This window comes from Pithys albifrons, chromosome 1 (genome assembly GCF_047495875.1).
Source record: "Pithys albifrons albifrons isolate INPA30051 chromosome 1, PitAlb_v1, whole genome shotgun sequence".
NCBI classification, from domain to species: Eukaryota; Metazoa; Chordata; class Aves; order Passeriformes; family Thamnophilidae; genus Pithys; species Pithys albifrons.
The window spans coordinates 45433085-45451217 of record NC_092458.1 but is presented as its reverse complement, the minus strand read 5'-3'; the positions used below and the strand labels follow the sequence as shown (position 1 = coordinate 45451217).

The 18133-nt window shown below is 42.7% G+C and overlaps 1 protein-coding gene across 6 annotated transcripts in view; it reads right to left on the bottom strand.

Moving 5' to 3' along the window:
- KLF12 (KLF transcription factor 12) overlaps positions 1-17662 on the bottom strand; it is a 253225-nt gene extending 235563 nt beyond the window's left edge. For 2 of the 6 annotated variants that reach the window (XM_071550010.1, XM_071550074.1), the window contains exons 1-2: positions 15468-16389; positions 14711-14934 (exon numbers count right to left, since the gene is read on the bottom strand). The gene's annotated coding sequence lies outside the window, so the exon portion shown is untranslated. Of the gene's footprint in view, positions 1-7130; positions 7182-14710; positions 14935-15467; positions 16390-17574 lie in introns of those variants that run through there. The other 4 variants (XM_071550024.1, XM_071550040.1, XM_071550018.1 and 1 more) reach the window with 4 other exon arrangements.
- Positions 17663-18133: the final 471 nt, after the last annotated feature.

Genomic DNA, 18133 nt, shown 5'->3' with positions numbered 1-18133 from the left:
CTCACCTGCCGGAATCAGACACTGAAAAACAATACAGCTGAATTCTTCCTTAACAGCCACAGAGACAAACATCTTTGCAACATTCAGGATGTCAGGCATTATTTACAGAAGCATTAGGCAAAGCATTTCTCCTTAGTTAAACTGGCTTTATCAGAAGAGTACTTGGCCCATGCATGGAAGGCTTTTGTGGTCTCCTATTTACCCTTATGTTAAGCCCCACAAGGTGTACAGCCCACAGAATTAGCTGTCTTATCTGTGACACACTGACCTACAGGTTTCAGCAGGCACTGCTTGCCTACACTACCAATGCCTCCAGATACTGAGGACCTGATCCCTACAAGCACCTGTCCATCATGCGTCTGCCTGCATCCCACCTCCTACTTCAGTGTAAGATCCTCCTGCAGCCCCAGAGGAAGGCAGACATAGGTTCATCCTGCCTTAATTAATATAGCCACATTAAGCCACCTTAGGCCACCCACAATAAACATCTTTATCATCACCAAAGCACAGTTCTTAAGGAATAATATTTCATATAAAACATGACAGATACCATGGGGGAAAAGAATCCAGTGGCTTGAGACACAAAGTCTTATCCATGACTAAAACAACATCACAGACTTGCATATTCATATTCTTTTGAAGTACGTATTTTTTTCAACCTAATACACCCTACCTTCTTTAAAACTGTGCCTTGCTGCCTTGTCATGGCCGTTAATCAACTAGCACTACAGCCAGGAGACAACCACACATGATTTTTCTGCAGGAAAATTCAAGATCTCATCTCTGCTCTGGATTAAGAACACTGGGGATACAAGACTGTCACACTCCTAACTTTGGGAATGGCTAAAGGTGCTTTCCTCCCTCCCACCACCAGGTCTGCTCCTGAAGAGCCACGGCTGTTTTAGGGGATGAATGGGGAAAATAATGCTAGTTAAGAATAAATCAGTGAAACTAAAGAAATTAGGACAGTTTTTTGATCCAACTCAGCCTGCTGACAGCAGAAGCTGTCTGAGAGACAGAGAACAGGCACCACAGGAGATGGTTGGCAACTGCGACCGTATAAGCCAGCACTGGCACTAAGAGAAGCACAAATGAAACCATAGCCAGCAGCACCTCAGTGAGACTGACTGAACCAAGACTTGTTCCTCATTAATAAATGCACAAAGCAATCTCTATCCACCCTTTATATAACTCAGCACTCACAACGTGTATGCAACACTCTGCTGTATGTTTTTTCTCCCATATTGATGTTCCTTCACACCTCCATCCCAGCATGAATCTAACATCAGCTTCAGGATAATCTAACACCACGCTCCAGGGATAAAGGAGCTTTTGTTTTGAAAAATTTAAAAAGCCCAGCAAGATCAAATTATGATCAGCAGTCTTTAAAAGTAAGGATATATGAAAATTCCTACACAGTAAAACTAAGTTATCTGGTAAATGTAAATTACTTAGTTTTATCACAGAAACTCTTACATGAACACAACAAAGAGCATTTAAACCACCTCCACAGTTTAAAAAAAATTAACAAGACATGAATGATGATTTGCAGTGTCTAAACTTTACCAAGAAGAAAGCATTCCAGGCTGTAGTCCATCAGCTGTGAGTACGGCACTAACGATGGGAATGTGACTTTCAGGAGCATCAATTTGTTAACTCTGGTGGAGTTGAGATGTTTAACATAGGTGAAAGGTGAAAGTGGAGCGAGGAATGTCAGTTCAGTACCCCTTTTGCAGCAAAACTCACAAATTCTCTCAAATCCTCCAGCATCCAGAATTGGCTATTACACCCAGAAACACAGAATTATTATAATTTCATGGACATGAAGTGACTTCCAACATGGACAGAACTCTTTAGAGATGTTAATTTAAAAGCCTGAATCAACAGTTTAGGATTTCCTCTAAGCTGCAGCTTTCTCAAGTCAATATTTGTAAATCATGTTTCATGTTTCCAAGGAAACCAAGTGGGTACAACAGACTCCTTCAATACATTTTTCATGACTACAAGGCTCACAGAAGTTATTCACAGTCTGACAAAGGAAAGAAGTTACACTTTTGCTTACATATTCAAAAAAATCATCAGCATTGTAGGGGCAACTGAAGAAATGCACATAGCAAGCAACTACAAAAATCCCTATGGATCTCACCATCTGAAGCACACATCCCTTGTATTGTTCAACTTGTTTATGCATTTTTTCCCAATGATAGATCTAAAAATGTCCAGGGTGAACAGCATTACATTCATTTTGCACATGTAAAAATGAGGCACTTCCTAGATGACTTCCAAATTATCCACCAGTACACCACCTATGGTGTATATCACACCACTCTCTCCAAAAATGTATTATGGATCTCATAGTAAAGTTCAAATATTAAGCTAGAGACCAAATCTAGGAATAGAGTAGCATGTTATAACAGTGCTGATTACTTGATTTTTTCCTACTATTTTTCTTATTTGACAGATATTTAAACCACCTTAAGGCATGACTGCTTACTGCATCCTGCACACAAAGTAAATGGTGAGGAGCAAAAAATACACTCAAAGTAATTTTGTTGATGGGATCTTTGGAAGAAACGAGATTATCAGCAAGTAGCAATGATGTACCATCACTATCTGAAGAAGAAAGGAGGAAAAAGTTAAGTCTTAGGTAGAAATAACAAATTTATGAATTCCACTTTGATAAATGTGAAGATTTAAAACTTTAAAACAAAATGCCTGTAACAGTACTTTTGTGCTCTTGCACAACAAAGACAGATCAAAGCAACACAGAAATCCATTTTCCTGTCTGTTAGAAGTTCTGTAAGACTTGTTTCCAAAAAAGCCAGGTAATATGTTTTTTAAATAATATACTTAAGAGCATTTTGTGTCCAAACATTCTTGATGAAAAACAAACATTCTGAAATTTCACCAGAAGAATTCAGACAAGAAAAATACACATCACTCCCTCACATCTGCTCACATCTTTCTACAAGACACCCTCATCAACTGCTTAATAGATAAAATGTACCCAAAGCACCCCAAGATGCTGCATTTTGCTCACTCAGAGAAACTCAACAGTGGGTAAGACATGGGTGCACTTTGGTGGCTCAGGATAACGAGAAACATCAGCCCTTCGGAAAACACCTCAATCTCCTCCTAATGTAACACACATCGAGCCGAACTCACAGACTTTGGCTATAAAAATTTAGTGCATCCAGCAAAAATAGACAACTTTAAAAGATCCATATTTAAGAACAGCACATGAATTAAACCTGAAGCCTTGAAGAAGTAGCCAGACTTTTGACACTACAACAGATCTAACAACAAAAATGAATCTATTTCGACAGAATCACTTTAAAGAACATAGCAGGCATCACACCAGCTACATAAACTTCCTTGGCAAGCAGTGAAAACAAATTTCTGCCTTGCACTATGTCTCAAAGTTGCCTGCAGAATAAGAAATGTCATTCCATAGCTGGTGACTGAGATATTTGTAATGAACAAGACTCTTTTTTTTTTACATTTTTTTAACCTTTTTATGTTTGTGTCCTGCATCACACGCCTTAATTTAGTCGTTTCTCTCCCCTGCATCCTGCCTTCATCCCAGAGAAGGGTAACTCACACCTGGTCCAACAATAAACTGGGAAACAGATGGGAAAGAAGAGAAACACCCTCCCATGATCCCGGAGAGAGAACAAACACAAGGACACAAAATGGCAGCTTTCACCCAGAGCACAAGGAGAGGAAAGGACTCCAGCGACCCTCCTGCTACACTGCAAGTGAAGTCATGGTGACCTCAAATCTCAGATGTCTCAGTTACAGAAGAGCAGGACACAAAAGGCACCTGACAGCCTGACCTAAATGGAAGAAATGGAGTCCCCTTCCATGTGGCAACTTGTGAAATAACACAAGTTTTTCCAGAGTAATGTAAGACAGCAGCACCCAGACACCACGCACAGCTCCATCTGCCTATGGCACCGACTCAGAAACCAAGGGGTTACAGCTTCACCACACTGTTCTAAGGAACTGCTGCAATAAATCCTCAGCAGAAATTAAAGGCTTCAGGGATCCATAACATAAAAACGTAAATTAAGTGATGACTAGTTTTTATATTTAGAATTGTTGCAATGGAAACTAATTTTACATTAAACAAATAAAAACTTCAAAGTAAAAGGAGATAAAAAGGTTAACAGTCATTGCACAAAGAAGGAACATTACTGGTGAAGAACAAAAAACAGCACCGAAAAATTCCACTTGAGTGAAAAAGTGAAATCAGTATTAACCTTTGCAGAGTAAAGACTTTAAGCTAATGACCACAAATGCTTTAGGCTCACATTTCTTTTCTGCCATGCAAAGCTCTATACTCAAATGGCAAAGTACAAAAGCTCTGTTATGGAGGTGGTCACAAGTCTTGCACACCACTACCAGATACTATGGGGTCATTTCTTCATAAAGTGGTGGTTCCTAAAGAACATAAAAATCATGAACAGTAGCGAGGTCAGTGGAGGAGAGCACAAGCACCTCACTGGAAGCCTCAATAAAGACTCTGCAATGTGCATTCCAGAACAGTCTGTCAGAAGGAGGAAATACAACAAATACTGGGACTAATAGGGGACGAAAAACCAACTGGATCTTACAAAGGTGCTGTTTTTTCCCACAGGCCAATCAGTTTTCCAGTAGCAGTGCACAAGGTGTGTGTAAAATAAGCTTTAGGAAGTATTTCTTTTTCCTTTTTTAAAACACAGGTAAGTAAACACCCATTTGGACTTCACTCAAGAGGATAAAGAGTTACTCTTTCAGGGAATCTCCACCGCACCTGAGTGTGTTTCTAGCGCTGTTTACCTGGTCCACTTTGCTCTCAGGCAGCTTGAAACATTAATAAAACCTTCCCTCTGACCAGCACTTTTCAGTTTTCTGACTTGCTGCACAGGGCTGGACCACACAATGGTCCTTGTTCCCAGCCCTGATCCTTCTCACAGGATCTGCACTAGTTACGTCAATTTGCAAAAAGAAAGCAACACAGCCAACAAACTTCCTTTGCCCTCTCTGAGGAGGAAGCGAATTGCATTTCCAGTTGTACTATTTTTTGGTAACTCTGTGTCCTACATCATTTAGCCTGGCTCCACGACAAACACCAGTAGAAATGGAGTTAGCACACTGCACAAAACTATACAGTGAAAAACATGGCAAACAAAAAAAAATCTTGCTTTGGTCTTCTGTAGCTATTTCAAGAAGATAGGGAGAAGGCAGAGGAGAAAAAAGCAAAAAGGCCCATCTTTAGTTTGGTTTCCCTATAAAGTTACTTTTGATCACATCTTTAAAGTCAGAATATGAAGAAATTGAGTTTTATTTACATAATTATATCTTCTTGAAACAAATGAAGAAACAGAGCAGTATATACCTAAGCATTGAAAAAAGCCACCAAAAAGGATGAATTAATTTCAGTGAAGATCTCCAGTTCAAGTACCAGACAGACTTCAGTGGCAAGATTACTGTGAAAGAGTAAAACTTCCAAAGTTGAGGAGAGTTCAGCTAAATCGCTTGGTATTCTTACTTGCTCTTTTAAAACTGACATGATTAATGAGCCGCAGTTGGGGCTAAAAGGGAATGGAGTATACAAATAACAGCATTATTAAATTTGAAATTACACTTATTAAAAAAAAAAAGCAAGAGACTGGAAGGCCTGCGAAGTGCAGCTCAAGGTAAGCACACCACACCCTGAGCCTGGGTGCTCCCACTCAGCTGACATACCTTTAGCCAATGAGTACCGTATTTCATACTTCATATAACACACTGAATAGACGTGTCCAAAAAGGCTCCTGAAAATTGGGGTGTCAGTGTCATCAGCTGAGATTAAGTGAAATATTTGAAAAAGTTATGTTCATAGGCAGTTTCACAAAACAAGACTAGTTGGCTACTCCTATCTTTTGTCAATGTTTAATACTCCTAGAAGGAGCAGGCTAACCAACGCTGCTCAAAACCTGTATGTGAAGAACTGGGTTTTTTCTATGACATTATTATATGCTACAATCAAGAATTCTGACTCTTACTTAAATTATCAACAAAATTACATTTGAAATCATGAAGCAAAATTGCATTCCCTCTTTCATCAATGTTCAAGCAGCACTCATTTTGCTGCTGAAGTTTCAAAGAAACTAATAACCCAATAAAAACCACAGACTAAACAAAACTGAAACAGAAACTAATCAATAAGCAGGTATAAAACAGAGCATCCTCTTTCTCATAGATTATTCAACCTCCACAGTCCAAATACAAGCTCATTCAGAAGTTGAAAAATCCGCCATGAGCAAAAGAAACTAGATAAATGTGCTTTTCTCTTCCAGTCTTTAATTATTAACAATATGCTGAAAGGTGATACCTGCTAGTTTTAAAACTCTCAAGGATATTTTTAACAGAAACTATGAGTTTCTCTTAATACCTAAGTATCATTTTTCCTTTATTTTATATAAAAGTTTGTTTCAAATGCTAATATATTTCAGTAAGATTTTTTTAAGTAACTTGGCACATCAAAAAGGAAAAACATCATTTTAATGATGTTTTCCATATGACTTCCAACTTCCAAGTATAGTCGACAAAGTCAAATGTAAAACTGAACCACCTAGTAAATAAGGAACACATCAGTCATACTGTAATATTAAACATCCAAAAATTTAAAAACAGTAAATTAACATTAACTCCACAAATTTTTTAAATACATAGGTATGCATACAATGCATTCTCTTAGATATAAGTTTGAGTATACTCTGAATAAAAACTGTTTTGCCTATTGTGTATCAACACACTAAACATCACTTACCCAACAGATGGCACTGGGAAAAGTCAACAAGAACTTCCAAAACCAAGCAAGATTTAAACTGATTGTTTAAATCAAGCTTTCTTGCTCACTACTTTAAAGGCAAAACTATTTTAATCAATTCACCATCTTTACCAGCCTCAAATTAAAACACTGTTCAATTACGCATATTCTGAAAATGAAGACAGAGAAGGAATTGACAGGATACTCGTTGACCACTCATTAAAGAGACAGAAGTATAACAAGGTTAAGTGGCTGGAAGCCAAATACATGGATAAATTCAGGGAAGAAATAATGCAGAGAGATTAGAGCAGTAATAACCACTGGAACAGCTTACCAAAGATGACAGTTGATTCCTCACTGCATCAAGTTCTTGATGTTACAACTAACTACTCACAAAATGTTCCAGACCATATCCAGAGACCATGCATGGTTCATGCAGGACTAGGTCATACTCTACTGATGGCATTATTTAAATTGAATTAAATTATCATAATGGTCTTCTCTGATCTACAAATCAATGAGACTACAATTTGATCCCATGCTGAGATTTTATATATCATATTTCTTCTCACTTCACGAAGTCCTGCCTCCAGTGAGTATAAATTCATTCAACTTGTACATTCCTTCTACTATCTGCTTAAATGTCAACCTGTGCACCACCAAGTAAGACTTTAAACATCAGTGGTTAAATTCAAACTTGTTCATCCAGGCAGAAAGCCTTAAAAGTCTTTGCAACTTACATGCTGGTTAAATGTGGCTTCGTGGCTTTGCTTCTTCTATGGCACTTGCAGCGCTGTCAAGATGCTTTTAGGACACAATTCCTGTACTTGACACAGTTGCCAAACCTCAAGCTTCAAAAGAGCTGTGGTCTAGTCGTTCAACATTTAAACTGAAAAAACTATCATGTCAGACAAACACTGACGGGAATTACTCTTTTAGATCGTATCAAATGATTGCCATGTCTCATTTTTCTTCCCTCCTATAAAAATTACTACCACAGATTCTTTGGGATAAGATTCGAATTTTTGAGTTTGCTGAATTAGTTTTAACATAGTATAACATGAGGAGAATATTTCCACTGATTATTTTCATATTTCTAATACATAACCAATATGAAAAGACTTCTCATACTAGCCTCATGTTTCTATTTTTAATGTCACAGTAATGTTCAAGGAGTCAGCTGGGATATGGGAGTGACCCTGGCACTCTCTTGGTCTGCTGAAAGACACTACAGCACTGATAACAAAATGCAGGCGAGCATCCTCACTCTTGCTCTCTGCAAGGCAGAAACCACCATGGAAAGCCATGCTCCCGGAAAGATGGATGGATGGATGGATGGATGGATGGATGGATGGATGGATGGATGGATATACACATGTATTCTATAAAGGTTTTTCAGTCAGATGGGTTGAAAACACAACTGTACAAGCAGAAACATTGTTAAGAAAAAACAGGGGTGGGGAGTAGTTAAAGTTCCTACACTTTTCATAAAAAGAAGACAGCTTTAAAATAATCCCTGATCCAGAAAATGTGGCTGAAAATAAAAATTCAAGCAGCTTTTTAATGATAAAGTTATCAACAGAAGGGTTACAGCAAAAGAGAACCGCACTCCTTGCCCCAAGTGGGACAGGGCAGCGCTGCTGGCAAGAGGCAGATGGCAACACAGCAGCTAATCACACTGGGATGAGAACCACTGGATGGGAATGCAACATCAACTGCAGTCAGAATTCATCCCAAGAAGAAACTTCCTTCTTTTACTTTAATTCCTCTTATTTTTTAATTATTAGGGCAAGAGAAAAGATGTGCCCATGAAAGTCACACACAGATGGAGCTTCAGTAGTATCTGGGGAGGAATCTGAAGGTACAAGTTACTTTCCATTTAAGTTGATGGAATTCAGGTTATGCCCACAAGAGGACTTGGGTATCAAACCACTAAGCTCCTGGTGCTGTCCCTACTGTAGGAAATCATAGCTTGTCTACCACAGCCTCGACAGGGCTACCTGCTCCCACAATACATGGGCTAAATTAAACACTAAATAACGAAAGCCACAAGAAGAACCCAAAGAAACTGCTATTCCTTCCTCACCACACCAAATCCTGCAAGGCCACCAGTGCTTCTCCCAGGATTTCAGCACTGCAGGTGTCCTCTCACCAATTTTTTAACAAGTACAACACATGCATCTGTGTGTGAGCCACACATCTGAGAGTTCCCTACTGTTAGCCAACAGAGCTTTTCTGATGGTCTTTTGACCATGAGAATGATTCTGGTGTCATGATTTTAGTATACACCTCTGAGACAAGGATGAGCTAAGCTCTGCTTTTTGGAAAAGGAACGTATTTTATTCAAGCTATCCACCAGAACTGACTTAGGCAAATGTCTTGTGATTGCTATGCAGAGTCAAGCCTCCCATCCCTGCTTATCCCACATACTTCTTCTGCATGGCAAAGCAAAAGAAGTATCATCTTCCTAAATCCAGCAACAAGTGAAACCTAAAGGAGAGCACATCTCCAGCACACACACAATAAATCCATCTTGGATACCGGCTGGAATGCAAAGCAGAGAAAGTGTACTAAATCTCATGGTATTTTTCAATTTGTGCTATGTTTATATTTAGTTGTTCCATGTGACTATTTTAAACTTCATGCCAATAAAATCACAATAGGAAATTACAAATTATCACCTTTTCAAAATAAAAGGTCAATAATTATTAATATATACTCTTTCGATAAATGTCCAAGACATTTTAGCCAAATGTTGATTTAGCTGAATATAGATCTCCAAAGTAAAAGTGAAAATAGCAATGCATTTGGAAATAGCAGCCTCCAAAGCTGCATCCTAACTAAACTGACTTTGCACGGTCTCACTTTCAAAAGAGGAAAAATAGCGCAGTTCATTTTTTCCTTTTAAAATTCTGTAGGGTACTGTCTACACAGAAGATTTCCTTGGTTAGGTGGAACAAGTAAAAATTAAGCTGCCTTATAACTGCTACCAGTTTATAGAAAGTGGAAAGAAATGTTTTTCTCTTTTATTTTCTTAAGAGAAATCTTTTCATTTCCCACTTGCCATTTTCTTGCAACTGAAAGATTTGCTGAAAAAGGAACTGGAAGAGCTCCAATTACTGTCCAACACTTTAAAAGATTTTAAAGTGTCATCAATCACAGCTCTTTACATGCTCTTCTAGAGCACTGCCAACCCATACTTGAAGACTAACTCAAAACTGTTTCATGCCAGCATTACACACGCAAAACCAGATATAAAAAAAGTTTCTGTATTATTCTGATTTTAAGTCAAGTCCTGCTGAGATTCCTGTCAAATTTTACTACATAATAGTCACAGTCACTATCTTTCCTTTTTTTTTTAGAAAGAACTAGTAACTGATACCATTAAACCTAAACATCTCAGTGACTAGCACGGATGACGTGTTATTACATCGGCTATAAGAAGTCTCCTCAATTTTTAGCAGACCATCTGAAAATGCTGGTAACATAGGGAAAAAAAAAGGAAAAGAAGTAACATCCATGGTACATAACAATCACAGTTATTCTTCAAAGTTCATGTTATGAATTTCTAATATTGCATGATTCCAGTTAACAAACTTCAATTATTTCAACTGAAATGTTTGCTGACTGCTTTAGCAAATGTTTGCTGACTGCTTTTGAAAGTTTCTGAGAACACACCTGTCACTTCTGACAATTTTGGCAGTAGAAAACAAACAAACAAACAAACAAAGTAGAGTATTTCTTTGAAAGATTCTCCCTCAGGGATCCAGAGGCAGAAACAGTTGGGGACAGCGAGCTGCCTTTCCCCATGTCAATAGCAGCCTGTCAAGACTTGACCAAAGCATATAAAACTTATAGTTCACCCGTGCTCAGGAAGGCCTCCAGAGCTTGCTGGTAGCATCTCCAACTCCACTAACAAACCTGAATTTATTTCCAGCTGGCCTGAGCATTCTGCACACACACCTCCATGGGTCTGCAAGCATCCTTGTGCTTCCCATGTTACAGTCAGGGTCCTGTAAGGCTCCAGAAGAGATACGCAACACCATCACCAGAAAAGTCCTTCTCAGCCAAGGTAGAGAAAAAGAAATTCTTCAGGCAGTCAGTGAGAGAACCAACATTAGCATGCATAACCTTGTGCTCTGTGTTGCTCTGACCAGACCACTGGACAACACCCCACATTAATAAGGAATTAGGGTCACAGTGTACCACCTTAGAGAGCAGGCATCAAAGTTCTAGTACCCCCAGGTGACATACGACAAAACTGAGACTAGAATTCGGATCTCTGGACACAATACATCATCTGATTAATTATCCTCTTTGCAGCAGTGATGTCCAAGGTCATGCATTTGATTGTTCTATGTTTAAACAACGAGAACACACTCGCCCCACAGCCAGGCCAGGAACAAAGCTCAGAATTTTTGAGTCCCATCATTACTCTGCTATGTAGCAAATACTGTGCCAGCCATTAGCAAAGAGCACGCCTCATTCCCGTCCTGGAGGCTGGTTCACAGAGAGGACAAAAGCTTGCTACTGCTAACCAGACATTCCTTAACTCAAGTGGTGCTGGTCTGCAGTTCAACTCCAAAGCCTGTAAACACCAGCACTGCCAGTCACCCACAAAAGGATAAACACCACTGCACACAAGGGCATTATTTCAAGAAATATAAAAAAAGGAAAATAAATATACGAACAAATGAACCAGAATATTTTTAAAAAGCACAATCTTCACTTGGATTGCATTCAGAGGGTAAGGAATGTCAGTGTGCAACAGTCTTGGCAGACATTATTCAGAATCACAGAATATACCAAGTTCGAAGGGACACACCAGGATCACCAAGTCCAGCTCCTGCCCCTGCACAGGACCATCCCCAAGAGTCACACCGTGTGCCCGAGAATACTGTTCACATGCTTACTGAACTCTAGCATGCTTGGTGCTGTGATCACTTCTCTGGAGAGCTTGTTCCAGTGCCCAACCACGCTCTGGGGGAAGAAACTCTTTCTAATAGCCAACCTAAACCTTCCCTGACACAACTTCAGGCTATTCCCTCAGGTTCTGTCACTGATCACCAGAGATCAGTGCCTGCCCCTTTGCTTCCCCTCATGAGGAACTTGTAACTGCACTAAGGTCTCCCTTCAGTCTCCTCCAGGCTGAACAGACCAAGTGCCCACAGCTGTTCCTCATACGGCTTCCCCTCAAGGCCCTTCACCATCTTCATGCCCACTTGTATGACAGCGTACTATCTTTCTTACATTGCAGACACAAAACTGCACACAATATTCAAGGTGAGGCTGCCCCAGTGCAGAGCAGAGTGGGACAATTCCCTCCCTCAAGTGGCTGGTGATGCTGCGACTGATGCCCCTCAGGACAGCCCTCCTGGCTGCCAGGGCACTGCTGACGCATATTCAACTTGCCATTGACCAGGACACCCAGGTCCCTTTCTGTGGCACTGCTTTTCAGCATCTCATACAAAATGAAAATCCAGGGTTGCCTCACCCCAGGTTCAGAATCCTGCACTTTCCCTTGTTGGACTTCATATGATTGGTGATTGCTCAGTCCTCTAATCTGTCAAGGTCTCTCTGTAGTATCACTGAGTATGTACTTTTAATGGTCTTTAATCATGGTATCTCCCTTGATCTGGACATACACAGTTTATGTTCTAATATACAATCACTTTTGCATCCCTGTGATTTTACTGAACTTAAATAAACAAATAAATTAAAAAAATATCAGCACGCCAACACCTAGGTAAGTCCTACCCATGTACCTGTGGCTCAAGGGACTCTTCTGACACAGGAGCCGATGTGTATAGATGCTCAGTGGATGAAGAAACAGAAAGTATGAAGCATACAGTCCCTGAATATATCTCACATGACTTGAGATATTCTCTCCCAAGTTTTACCATATATTTGAGAAACACTGACACGGCTAATGTTGCCATCCCATCCCAAAAATTCAGGAAATTACAGAAATAGCTACAGAACCAATGCAAACCATAATTTAAAGCTGTTTTCTCCAAATCAAAACATACCATTCTGCAGCAGACATAATTGCAAAAAAATATTTCTATATTATAATTTTATTTTGGTTTATTCCAAAGCCTAGAAAATGCTTTCTAACTGATAAGACTTCACACTGAACTCAAGAAAGTCCACAAAGAGTCAGTGTTACATACAGCCTAGATATATATTTGGCAAAGCCACGTTCACTTTCCCTATTCTTTCGCTCTCTCGGCATTATTTTAAGAGTTTTCTGCCCCCAAAAGGTAAATAGAGCTAATTAAAGAATAGTTTACCTTTTCCGTATCAGAGCTACTCCTTGGGAGCAAATGAGAGCCATCCTGGAATAAATTTGAAACCTACCAGTCACACCAAACTTTGCAGAAGTATGAGAAAGTTCACATATTTTGGGGCACCAAATATAAGCAAACCTTCTGCATAGAAAAAAAGAAGATTCAAATACAAACATAGCACCATTAGCACAGGGTGTGTGCATATATATATATATATGTGTGTATATGTATACAAAAAAAACAAGAGACTACACAACTATACTCAGATTGGTCCAATTTTACCCAGTTTTGCAACAGTGCCACAAGGTCTAGTCAACACTTTAGTCAAGTTTGTCAACAGACTTCTATGTCTAGCTACAAACTAACACAATATTTTTGACACTGAATCATCAAATAGAACTCTCGATGCCTTTTTTTTTGCATTTAGTACCGACTTCAAAAAAATAAATCATTCAGTGGAAAGCAAGAGGACTGTTGAACACAGGGTAAGGTTACATGGCGCTTTTTCCATTGACAACATTGTTTAAAGTGTCCTCAGTACTACAGTGCAAAAGCATTTCTCTTTTCTAGCATAAGCATGCACTTAATTTAAATTTAAAAAATTCATTTTACTGCATCATTTCATGCATTCACATTTTGCACTTCCAAGACTCAAAATTTCTCTTACACAGCACAGCACACCTTGTACAAAGGAAAGGAAAAGCTGCAACCTGACTGCTCAATACTTTACATCTCACTTTGAAACAGCATGCTCATTACATGTTTTCCTCCTAGCAGGGGAAAGCGAGCATGCTTGTGTTTGCAGCTCCTCCTCTTTCAAAGACGCACAGCTGCAGCTGTAGTAAACAACCACTAGTCAGGAGCTGAGAAGGTCAAAGTCTGGATGCTGCATCCATTTCAGCTTTTCTAAAAACAAAATTTTTATTTCAAGAATTTTTTTTTGTCTCATTTTGTAGTTTAGCTATGTCCAGGAAAGGCAAACTACAGTCATCCTGCAACACAATCTATCTTGATTTGAAGAGCCACAAGCAAGATACTTTAGGAAAAGTAAGTATTTTCATTTTCCCAGCTTTACTAATATACAGTCACTTCATTCAGAGTCTCCTGTTTCACTTGATTCAAGGGAAGACTTGGTCAAAACTAACCTTACACCAATGAGACCTGTTGCACAAAGCAAACAACACTTACTGAAGGAAGGAGCAAGGACGTTGGCCACCCTGAGAAGTGGTGCTAGCAGCCATGCAAGGCTCACAGAGGTAATCCAAAAGCCTGAAGCAAGGAGGCTACAGCACTACAACTTCATGAATGCTACTGGTAAGTGGATATCATGCACCCAGTCATAAGAAAAGGAACACATTTTTCCATTATTTTATAAACTGCCCAAAATCTTAAAAGGACAGCCTACTAGCACTGAAACCTGCACCAAATTACACAGTCCTCCTACAACCCCACTGTGCAGCAGAGAGCTCCCCAAGCACCTGGGAAAGGCATCACCCATTTTCCTCAAATACATGGTCTGTATTTCTATTTCATTATGGTGGGTACCATCATGCACCACCTTGGTCCATGGGAAGAGGAAAACAGTCACTGTCACAGGGTTCTGCAGGCCGAGCCCTTGACTGACCCCATTCTCCAGGGGGAAGAAGCGTTGGTTCAGCCCCACCACATTTCTGCCTCCTCTCATCTGAAGTGAAACTCTGCTCGTGCACGTTCAGGTCTGGCTCATCCCAACAGAAACAGCTGGCAGAGGACTCCACAATTAGCCTGTCCTGGAATCTTACAGTTTATTTTTAAAAGTTGTTACACAGTCTTCTTGGGCTCTCAGGGGCCTTTCCAGCAAAGGTTTTTCTGCAAGAGAGCAAAGGAAGGCCTGCAAATATTATCACCAAGTATTATTGGTGGAAAAAACAGAATTAGAAGTATCTCATTTCCCATCCCCCCTATTTACACGTCTGATATTGCCTCAGTATCAGAAGCAGAAAGCAAACACTATCTCACATACCCTAGACTCCTTCCCAGCCCATCCAGGACACATGCACCCACTCATCAAATGCTCTATGACATATCTCCTCCTCAAAAAGCCTCTTTTTCCCCACAGCTGAGGGACAGAAGAAGAAATATGATTTTTCATAGCCCACTTCAAATAAAACTGACTAATCCCTGAACTTGGGGGGAGGGAGAGGAAAGGAAAGACAAAAAAAAAAAATCCTAAACCACCTTGTCAAGCTGCCAGTATTCTAATAAAAAGGCTTGTCTATAACAAGGTGCTCCTCAGACTGCACTCCCCAGTTCCAGGTACCAGATATAGTAAAAGAAATGGTGGGAAAAAATACTAAAAGGGGAGAAAAATGAAAAAAGGGAAAAAAAGAGAAGGAATATACCAGCACTGCTGTCCTGGAGGCAGTGGGGGCGAGCGGGTGGGGGTGCTGGGCTGGGGAGGGGTGCGCATGGGTGCCATCAAGGGGGTGATGTCATCCCACCAGCCTCCAGCCCGGGCACCTGCCAGCAGCAGCGTAGCAGCGCCTGCCAAAGCCTCAGGCAGCACGGGAGGGGAAAAAAAAAACCAAGAATACATTAAAAAATAAAAAAAAATTATCCGCAATGTTTCCTTCACCATGCGTGATCGGTCTGTGACGATAGGTGACACACCAGCTTGCAGATAGCGGTTTCAAGTTGATTACGTCCCATTAGAAAGATATTCAAAATTTTCCCCCTCCCCCAGCCCGAATAATACATTTTAAAAGAAGTAGACTCGGTTTATGCAACCTTACGTCATTAATAAAATGCTCCTATCATCCCATCTGTGACCTATTCAGCACAGTTACTAATCCCACGCTGAGACCACTTTGCTGTTCCTGTGCATTTTAGAGTTGTAGACCAACCAGAGAGCAGAAAATGGAGCCCATATGCCAGCGCTATATAAAGCAGCCTCACAAAGTTGCCGCGAATAATCTACCTGCCGTGGCGAGACAAAAAGAGAAAAGCAAAGGGGGAAAAAAGCGGGAGGGAATACCATTTATTTCATGATGGGTAATTAAAAAAATAAACTGGTTTACTGACTTACGCAGGGGGTGGGGGAGTGCCAAGAGCTAGCAGGATTTTACAAGCTCCATATAGACCCAATCAAGTGAACTTCTCTTCAGTGCTTCCTACTGGAACTGCTCGTACCTGCTCCCTAAGCGCGTAAAACACCTTATTTCCCATGCAAACCTGTTTGCGGGAGCGAACGTCACGCCAAGATCCGAAAAAAAAAAATCCAAAAAAACACCCCGCTGTCTGGACGGGAGCATCGCATCCCTGCAAACTACGGGGAGGGGAATATAAAATAACCCATCTGGTTGCTCCTATCCGCCTCCCCCAAATTCCCACCATCAGCCGTGGTGCAGGATTTGGGGGGAGGCGTATTAGGAGCGCAGATCTCGTCCTAGAGGAAATTTCATCCCAGCAGCGGAAACCTTTCGGAGGGCTTCACAGGGTGACGCCGATGCCATGGGATAACACATCTCCCGCAGCCGCTCTGGGCACACGCTTTAAATGTAAATACCAGCGGTTTGCTCTCCAGGCTCCCGATTTCTGCAAGAGCGAGTATTTGTTCCATAGATGATAATTATTTTTGTAGAAAGTAATACAGTATTACACTCTTGGTTTTTATTTTTTTCTCCCATAGCGCGTTATAGTCCGATTTTTAACCCCGCAGAGTTACACTCCGATTTTCCCCTCCACAGAGCGTTACGCTTTATACTTTTTTTTGTATTTACTTATATATTAATTGCCCATCCCCAAATGCGCAGGGGGGCCGCCCGCCAGCCCTGCCCCCCGGGCACGGCAGCACAAAGGGCTGGGCGCTCCCAGCTCGTTGCTCACCACTCCTCACTTAGCGCTTTTTATTTTTTCCCCCGCTTTCTCCACTGCCCCCCTCCCCCTTTTTCTCCCCTCCTAAAGCCTCAGCGGGAAAGTTGAAGAAAAGTTCGGGCCGGCCCTTAGCACCCTACCCCGGTGCGGCTGCCGCCGGGGCACCGGGAGGGATGGAGGGAGGAGGGGACGGATGGAGCGGGGGAGGGAGGGGGATGGAGGGAGGGAGGGCACCGCCGTTAACCCCCGGCTCGCCCGGCGGCGCCGAGGGAAGCGAGGGGGGCGCCCTGCCCCCGCTTTTCTTTAGAATTATTCAACTTCGGCACAGGAGCGATTTTTTGTTTGTTTGTTTTTTTAAATAGAAGGCTGACTGGGACAGCGGCAGCAAAACCCACACACGCTCGCCGTTTATCCTGGGTAAGAAAGGGAATCAGCACAGACCTGAGCAGAAGCGGCAGAAAATGAGAAGAAACTGTTCCCTTCCCTGACACAGGGTCCCCGCTCTGTCTGTCCGCCCGCCCCGCTCTCCCCGGGCAGTGCCCAGCACTCACACCCGCACCGGCAGCCGGCGGCGGTGCCCGGGCAATGAATGGGGGCAGCCGGGGCAGCCGCGGCGCTCGCTCGCCGCCGACTTACCCGCGTCACATGATGAGCCCGGGCAGGGTGGGCCGGGCGTGGAGGCTCCCGGCGCCGCCTGGCCGCGCCTGGCGGTGGGGCCGCCGCGACACCGCGCCGGCCGCTCAGACAAAGGGTCCGGAGCGGTGTCCCCCTGCCCAGCTCCAGCCCCTGCTCCGGCCGCGGCGGGCGCCGGTGGCGTCGCTGGCATGCGGCGCGTCCCCGCCCCCACCGGCAGCCGGGCGGAGGGAGGGGAGGGAGGGAGGGGCCGCGCCCCCGCCCCGCGGCCGCCCCGGTGAGCCGCCCGCCCCGCCCCGCCCCGGGGGGTGGGGACGGGAACGCCCGGCCGCACCGCCCCCCGCCCGGCCCCGGCCCTGGCTCCGGGGAGGGGCAGGGCAGCGGGACACCGCGGGGAGGGGCCGGGCGGGGCCGGCAGAGGGGGTGCGGCGGCGCCGAGGGGAGGCCCGGGCTGGGGGGGCGCCGAGGGCGGGGCGGGGCGGGGAACGGGGCGGTGGGCGAGGCGAGGCGCGGGGCGGGGCGGCCCGAGGGAGCCCGGGGCAGGCGGGGCGCTGGGGCGACG